The 7,450-nt window shown below is 40.5% G+C and overlaps 1 non-coding gene across 1 annotated transcript; it reads right to left on the reverse strand.

Moving 5' to 3' along the window:
• Nucleotides 1-1,902: 1,902 nt before the first annotated feature.
• Nucleotides 1,903-2,010, reverse strand: LOC130938369 (small nucleolar RNA R71). The gene has a single exon (XR_009069537.1). It is a non-coding gene; the product is annotated as a small nucleolar RNA R71 (small nucleolar RNA).
• Between the last annotated feature and the right edge of the window lie 5,440 nt (nucleotides 2,011-7,450).

The following is a 7,450-nucleotide window of genomic DNA, read 5'->3' on the forward strand; positions in this document are numbered from 1 at the left end:
GACCGAAGCTTTCTTTGAAAGCTTGGCTGGCTATGAAGCCATGTCTAATTCTTGGACCGGAGTCTTAGACTAGCATTGCACTGATTCCTGGAATTCTCATTAAGGATTTTGATACCTTTTCCCACTTAATTTTCGAAAAATACAAAAAAATTTGCAAAATCATAAAAACAAAAAAAAATATTTGATGTTTCTTGCTTGAGTCTAGTGTCTCATCTTAAGTTTGGTGTCAATTGCATGTTTTTGTTACATTTTTCGAATCCATGCATATATTTCTTGTTTTGATCTTTAAATTCTATTGACTTGAGTGTTCATGTGTCTCATATAGTGTCAGTAGCACACAAACTGCTAAGTTTGGTGTCTTGCATGCATTGTTATTTGATTCTTGTTGCATTTTGATTATTAAAAATCCAAAAATATTTTTAATTTGTGTCTTTTCAAGTCAATGATACAAAGAATTGAAGATTCAGAACACACTGCAGAGGAATTATACAGAAAAAGCTGAGCATTCAAAAATGCCCAGTGAAGAAGGCAGACTGGCGTTTAAACGCCAGCCAGGGTACCTGGTTGGGCGTTTAACGCCCAAAGAGGTAGCATTTTGGGCGTTAAACGCCAGAATGTATACCATTCTGGGCGTTTAACACCAGGATGGTGCTAGGAGGAAGATTTTGTTTTCAAATCAATTTTTTTTCAAGTTTTCAAAGTTTTTCAAAACCAAATCTTTTTCAAATCATATCTTTTCAATCAAATGTTTTCAAAATCAATTTCTTTCCTTTTTCAAAGATACTTACTAACAATTAATGATTTGATTGAACATTTTTTGCCTTTTCTATTAAGGAAGGTTTTATGTTTGAATCATATCTTTTCTTGTTAGGCAAGTCATTAGTTTTTAAAATCATATCTTTTCAAATTGTTTTCAAATCATATCTTTTAAAAATTGTTTTCAAATCATATCTTCTCAATCACATCTTTTTAAAACCATAACTTTTCAATTAAATCTTTTTAACCACATTTTTTTCAAAATAGTTTTCAATCAAATCTTTTTAATTTCTAATTTCAAAATCTTTTTCAAAAATCACTTGATTTCTTTTTCACTTTTAATTTTCGAAAATTATCAATCAAATTTTCAAAATGTTTTCAAAATCTTTTAATTGAATTTTCGAAAATTCTCTTCCCTCCTTCTCACATCCTTCTATTTATGGAGTACCACTCCTTCTAAATGCACAATTCGAACATTATCTAATTAAAGTTCGAATTCTCCTTCTCCTTCTTCTTTCTATTTCTCTTTTCCTCTGGCACTTCAAGGAATCTCTATACTGTGACATAGAGGATTCCACATTCTCTTTTTCTCTTCTCTTTCATATGAGCAGGAGCAGAGACAAAGGCATTCTTGTTGAAGCTGACCCTGAACCTGAGAGAACCTTGAAGCGAAAGCTAAGAGAAGCCAAGGCACAACTCTCTTTAGAGGACCTGACCGAATTCTTCAAGGAAGAAGAACACATGGCAGCCGAAAACAACAACAATGCCAACAATGCAAGGAAGGTGCTGGGTGACTTCACTGCACCTACTCCTGATTTTTATGGGAGAAGCATCTCTATCCCTGCCATTGGAGCAAACAACTTTGAGCTTAAGCCTCAATTAGTTTCTCTAATGCAACAGAATTGCAAGTTCCATGGACTTCCAATGGAAGATCCTCATCAGTTCTTAGCTGAATTCTTGCAAATCTGTGACACAGTCAAGACTAATGGGGTTAACCCTGAGGTCTATAGACTGATGCTATTCCCTTTTGCTGTAAGAGACAGAGCTAGAATATGGTTGGATTCTCAACCTAAAGAAAGCCTGGACTCTTGGGAAAAGCTAGTCAATGCCTTCTTGGCAAAGTTCTTTCCACCACAAAGATGGAGTAAGCTTAGAGTGGAAGTCCAAACCTTCAGACAGAAGGATGGAGAATCCCTCTATGAAGCTTGGGAAAGATACAAACAATTAATCAGAAGATGTCCCTCAGACATGCTTTCTGAATGGAGCATCATAGGTATTTTCTATGATGGTCTCTCTGAACTATCCAAGATGTCTTTGGATAGCTCTGCTGGAGGATCTCTTCATCTGAAGAAGACGCCTACAAAGGCTCAAGAGCTAATTGAAATGGTTGCAAATAACCAATTCATGTACACTTCTGAAAGGAATCCTGTGAACAATGGGACTAATCAGAAGAAAGGAGTTCTTGAGATTGACACTCTGAATGCCATACTGGCTCAGAACAAAATATTGACCCAACAAGTCAATTTGATTTCTCAAAGTCTGTCTGGAATGCAAAATGCACCAAGCAGTACTAAGGAAGCTTCATCTGAGGAAGAAGCTTATGATCCTGAGAACCCTTCCATGGAAGAGGTGAATTACCTAGGAGAACCCTATGGAAACACCTACAATTCTTCATGGAGAAATCACCCCAATCTCTCATGGAAGAATCAAGAGAGACCTCAACAAGGTTTCAATAACAATAATGGTGGAAGAAACAGGTTTAGCAATGGCAAGCCTTTTCCATCATCTTCTCAGCAACAGACAGAGAGTTCTAAGCAGAGTACTTCTGACTTAGCAACAATGGTCTCTGATCTAATAAAGACCACTCAAAGTTTCATGAATAAAACAAGGTCCTCCATCAGAAATTTGGAAGGACAAGTGGGACAGCTGAGCAAGAAAGTTACTGAACTCCCTCCTAGTACTCTCCCAAGTAATACAGAAGAAAATCCAAAAGGAGAGTGCAAAGCCATAGACATGGCCGAATATGGAGAGGAAGGAAAGGAGGAGGACGCCGCTGAGGAAGACCTCAGTGGGCGTGCACCAATCTCCTCTGAGTTCCTCAATGAGGAACAATGGGAATCTGAGGCTCAAATTGAGACCATAGAGATTCCATTGGACTTACTTCTGCCATTCATGAGCTCTGATGAGTATTCTTCCTCTGAAGAGGATGAGTATGTCACTGAAGAGCAAGTTGCTAAATACCTTGGAGCAATCATGAAGCTAAATGACAAGTTATTTGGAAATGAGACTTGGGAGGATGAACCCCCTTTGCTCACCAAAGAACTGGATGACTTGTCTAGGCAGAAACTGCCTCAAAAGAGGCAGGATCCTGGGAAGTTTTCTATACCTTGTACTATAGGCACCATGACCTTCAAGAAGGCCTTGTGTGACTTAGGTTCAAGTGTAAACCTCATGCCCCTCTCTGTAATGGAGAAATTAGGGATCTTTGAGGTGCAAGCTGCAAGAATCTCATTAGAGATGGCAGACAATTCAAGAAAACAAGCTCATGGACTTGTAGAGAATGTTTTGGTGAAGATTGAAGACCATTACATCCCTACTGATTTCATAGTCCTAGAGACTGGGAAGTGCATGGATGAATCCATCATCCTTGGCAGACCCTTCCTAGCCACAGCAAAGGCTGTGATTGATGTTGATAGAGGAGAGTTGATCATTCAAGTGAATGAAGAATCCTTGGTGTTTAAGGCCCAAGGACATCCCTCTATCATCATGGAGAGGAAGCATGAAGAGCTTCTCTCAAAACAGAGCCAAGCAGAGCCCCCACAGTCAAACTCTAAGTTTGGTGTTGGGAGGCCACAACCAAACTCTAAGTTTGGTGTTGAACCCCCACATTCAAACTCTAAGTTTGGTGTTGGGAGGTTCCAACACGGTTCTGAGTATCTCTGAGGCTCCATGAGAGTCCTCTGTCAAGCTAATGACATTAAAGAAGCGCTTGTTGGGAGGCAACCCAATGTTTTATAGTTATATATTTTCTTTTGTTATTTTATCTTTTTTGTAGGTTGATGATCATAAGAAATCACAAAAACAATGAAAAAAGCAAAAACAAAATGAAAAACAGGAAGAAAAACAGCACACCCTGGAGGAAGAAGCTGCTGGCGTTTAAACGCCAGTAAGCCTAGCAGTTGGGCGTTTAACGCCCAGTCTGGCACCATTCTGGGCGTTTAACGCCAGAAAGGGGCACCAGACTGGCGTTAAATGCCAGAAAAGGGCAACAACCTGGCGTTAAACGCCAGGAATGGGCACCAGCCCGGCGTTTAACGCCAGAAATAGCTCAAAACGTGATTTTGAGCAACATTTGGTGCAGGGATGACTTTTCCTTGACACCACAGGATCTGTGGACCCCACAGGACCCCACCATCACTCTCTCTCTTCTTCCCCCATTCACCAATCACCTCAATACCTCTTCCCCAAAAACCCTTCACCTATCAAATCCCATCTTTCTCTTCACCACTCACATCCATCCTTCATAAATCCCCACCAACCTCACCCTTCAAATTCAAACCACTTTCCCTCCTAAACCCACCCATAATGGCCGAACCATTACCCCCCTCTCTCCTATATATACCCTTCTTCAACTCTTCATTTTCACACAACCTAAACACCCTTTCCTACCCTTCTTGGCCGAACACACTACCACCTCCCTTCTCCTCGTTTCTTCTTCTTCTACTCTCTTCTTTCTTCTTTTGCTCGAGGACGAGCAAACGTTTTAAGTTTGGTGTGGTAAAAGCGTTGCTTTTTCATAACCATTTATGGCATCCAAGGCCGGAGAAACCTCTAAAAAGAGGAAAGGGAAGGCAAAAGCTTCCACCTCCGAGTCATGGGAGATGGATAGATTCCTCTCAAGGGTGCATCAAGACCACTTCTATGAAGTTGTGGCCTTGAAGAAGGTGATCCCCGAGGTCCCCTTTTCACTCAAAAAGGGTGAATATCCGGAGATCCACCATGAGATCCGAAGAAGAGGTTGGGAAGTACTTACCAACCCCATTCAACAAGTCGGAATCTTGATGGTTCAAGAGTTCTATGCCAATGCATGGATCACCAAGAACCATGACCAAAGTGTGAACCCGAATCCAAAGAATTATCTCACTATGGTTCGGGGGAAATACTTGGATTTTAGTCCGGAGAGTGTGAGGGTGGCGTTCAACTTGCCTATGATGCAAGGAGATGAGCATCCTTACACTAGAAGAGTCAACTTTGATCAAAGGTTGGACCAAGTCCTCACAACCATATGTGAAGAGGGCGCACAATGGAGGCAAGATTCAAGAGGAAAGCCGGTTCAATTGAGAAGGCATGACCTCAAGCCCGTGGCTAGAGGATGGTTAGAGTTCATACAACGCTCAATCATTCCCACTAGCAACCGGTCCGAAGTTACCATAGACCGGGCCATCATGATTCATAGCATCATGATTGGAGAAGAAGTGGAAGTTCATGAGGTTATAGCTCAAGAACTCTACAAAGTGGCGGACAAGACCTCCACTTTGGCAAGGTTAGCCTTCCCTCATCTCATCTGTCACCTCTGTTATTCAGTTGGAGTTGACATAGAGGGAGATACCCCCATTGATGAGGACAAGCCCATCACCAAGAAAAGGATGGAGTACACAAGAGACCCCTCTCACCATGAGATCTCTGAGATACCTCAAGGGATGCACTTTCCTCCACAAAACTACTGGGAGCAACTGAACACCTCCCTAGGAGAGTTGAGTTCCAATATGGGACAACTAAGGGTGGAGCATCAAGAACACTCCATTCTCCTCCATGAAATTAGAGAAGACCAAAGAATCATGAGGGAGGAGCAACAAAGACAAGGAAGAGACATTGAGGAGCTCAAGCACTCCATAGGACCTTCAAGAGGAAGGAAGAGCCGCCATCACTAAGGTGGACCCGTTCCTTGATTTCCTTGTTCTTTATTCTTCTGTTTTTCGATTTTTATGCTTATGGTTATCCATGTTTGTGTCTTATGATCATTAGTGTCTTAGTGTCTATGCCTTAAAGCTATGAATGTCCTATGAATCCATCACCTCTCTTAAATAAAAAACGTGCTTAATTGAAAAGGAAAGAATTGCATGAATTCTGAATTTTACAATAGTTTAATTATTTTGATGTGGTGGCAACACTTTTGTTCTCTGAATGTATGCTTGAACAGTGCATATGTCTTTTGAATTTGTGGTTCATGAATGTTGGCTCTTGAAAGAATGATGAAAAAGGAGACATGTTACTGAGGATCTGAAAAATCATAAAAATGATTCTTGAAGCAAGAAAAAGCAGTGAATACAAAAAAAAAAAAAGAGAAGGAAGCAAACGAAAAAAAAAGGGGGAGAAAAACCGAAAAAAAAAAAAGAAAAAGAAAAGGAATAAAGTTGTGATCCAAGGCAAAAGAGTGTGCTTAAGAACCCTGGACACCTCTAATTGGGGACTTCAGCAAAGCTGAGTCACAATCTGAAAAGGTTCACCCAATTATGTGTCTGTGGCATGTATGTATCCGGTGGTAATACTGGAAGACAGAGTGCTTTGGGCCACGGCCAAGACTCAATAAGTAGCTGTGTTCAAGAATCATCATACTTTACTAGGAGAATCATTAACACTATCCGGATTCTAAGTTCCTAAAGAAGCCAATCATTCTGAATTACAAGGGATAGAGTGAGATGCCAAAACTATTCAGAGGCAAAAAGCTAAAAGCCCCGCTCATCTAATTAATACTGATCTTCATAGATGTTTTTGGAGTTCATTGCATATTCTCTTCTTTTCATCTTATTTGATTTTCAGTTGCTTGGGGACAAGCAACAATTTAAGTTTGGTGTTGTGATGAGCGGATAATTTGTATGCTTTTTGGCATTGTTTTTAGTATGTTTTTGATATGATCTAGTTAGTTTTTAGTATATTTTTATTAGTTTTTAGTTAAAATTCACTTTTCTGGACTTTACTATGAGTTTGTGTATTTTTCTGTGATTTCAGGTATTTTCTGGCTGAAATTGAGGGACCTGAGCAAAAATCTGATCCAGAGACTCAAAAGGACTGCAGATGCTGTTGGATTCTGACCTCCCTACACTCGAAGTGGATTTTCTGGAGCTACGGAAGCCCAATTGGCGCGCTCTCAACGGCGTTGGAAAGTAGACATCCTGGGCTTTCCAGCAATATATAATAGTCCATACTTTGCCCAAGATTTGATGGCCCAAACCGGCGTTCAAAGTCACCTCAAGAAATTCCAGCGTTAAACGCTGGAACTGGCACCTAATTGGGAGTTAAACGCCCAAACTGGCACTAAAGCTGGCGTTTAACTCCAAGGAGAGTCTCTACACGAAATTGCTTCATTGCTCAGCCCAAGCACACACCAAGTGGGCCCGGAAGTGGATTTTTATGTCATTTACTCATCTATGTACTAGTTTTCTATAAGTAGGACCTTTTACTATTGTATTAGGATCTTTTGATCACTTTTAGATCAGAGGAGAGACTTTGGTAGCTATCTTTGTTTTATGCTATCTTAGACCTTTGGGAGGCTGGCCATTCGGCCATGCTTAGACCCTGTTCTTATGTATTTTCAACGGTGGAGTTTCTACACACCATAGATTAAGGGTGTGGAGCTCTGCTGTACCTCGAGTATTAATGCAATTACTATTGTTCTTCCATTCAATTCCGCTTG

Source organism: Arachis stenosperma, chromosome 6, assembly GCF_014773155.1.
Source record: "Arachis stenosperma cultivar V10309 chromosome 6, arast.V10309.gnm1.PFL2, whole genome shotgun sequence".
Taxonomy (NCBI): Eukaryota; Viridiplantae; Streptophyta; class Magnoliopsida; order Fabales; family Fabaceae; genus Arachis; species Arachis stenosperma.